At 41.2% G+C, this 1151-nt stretch overlaps 1 non-coding gene across 1 annotated transcript; it reads left to right on the plus strand.

Moving 5' to 3' along the window:
* The first annotated feature begins 463 nt into the window (after positions 1-463).
* Positions 464-536, plus strand: trnai-gau (transfer RNA isoleucine (anticodon GAU)). Its single transcript has one exon. It is a non-coding gene; the product is annotated as a tRNA-Ile (tRNA).
* The last annotated feature ends 615 nt before the right edge of the window (positions 537-1151 follow it).

Here is a 1151-nt window from a genome sequence, read left to right on the forward strand (position 1 = left end):
CAGTCTGACATGTGGACCCATGGGAGGATTTGAATGCCACCCCTGCGTTGGAGTTGCATCCATCCAATAAGACACCGAGTAGAAGTGACAGTTCTGTCAGTCGAATATGAGACTTTTAATGGCAGGATTGTGAGTTTGAGTGCCATTCTGTTTTTCCCTTTTTTAAGGCTTCATGAGCAGAGAGTACAGGGAGTGTTTGAAATGAGCAAGTCTCGCTTTGATTCAGGACTCTTACCTCTCAGCAGCATCTCACTATGAAAGATTGAATTTGATCTCATTTCATTCTCAGCTCAGGGTCAGTGTGGATCACTGGGACTTCTGGCTGTTTTCCTCTTCACAATCCATCAGTACTGAGAAAGCAATGGGGAATATTACTCACATGTTATGTTCTTTAATTTTTTGGAAAACTTGAATGTATGTATTTTCTTCCAAAACAAGGACACCAAGCCACTGTTAATGTAGGGCTGAAATAGCTCAGTTGGGAGAGTGTGAGACTGATAATCTGAAGGTCCCTGGTTTAATCCCGGGTTTCAGCAATTTTGCTTCCTTATGCGTCCCTTGCCTTGGTTCTGATTTTCCAGTTGCACAATTTACTTTGAAATTATTTACCAAGCACCAGTGGATTGAATTTGAGAAACAACACAGAATCATTTACAACATAGAAGGTGGTCGTTTGGCCTATCACGTCCATGCTGGCTCTCCCCGGAGCAATCTAGTCAGTTCCACTCACCTGCTCGATCCCTTTCCTCCTGCAAGTTTCTTTCCTTCTAGTATCCATCCAATTTCCTTTTCAAATCATTGATTGTCTCTGCTTCCACCACACTCGTGGGCCAAGTCATTACCACCCACAACATAAAAAAGTTCCACCTCATCAAGGATGGTAAATACTTATATCGACTATATTTGCTTATTCACTATTTCTATGAGAATAGACTGGCAGTCAACATGAAAGGGAACCCAAAAATCTTCGAGCAGCATGTAAATGATAAGTGGGTAGTAAAGTAAGAGGTTGAGTAGGGCCTATTAGGGACAAAAAGGATAATATAAGCTTAGAGGTGCAGGGCAATGTTAATCTACTTAATGAGTACTTTATATCAGTGATCACTAAGGAAGTGGAATTTGACAAAATATCAGTCGAAGTGAAGAGAGTA

The sequence above is a fragment of the Heterodontus francisci genome, unplaced genomic scaffold, assembly GCF_036365525.1.
Source record: "Heterodontus francisci isolate sHetFra1 unplaced genomic scaffold, sHetFra1.hap1 HAP1_SCAFFOLD_51_2, whole genome shotgun sequence".
NCBI classification, from domain to species: Eukaryota; Metazoa; Chordata; class Chondrichthyes; order Heterodontiformes; family Heterodontidae; genus Heterodontus; species Heterodontus francisci.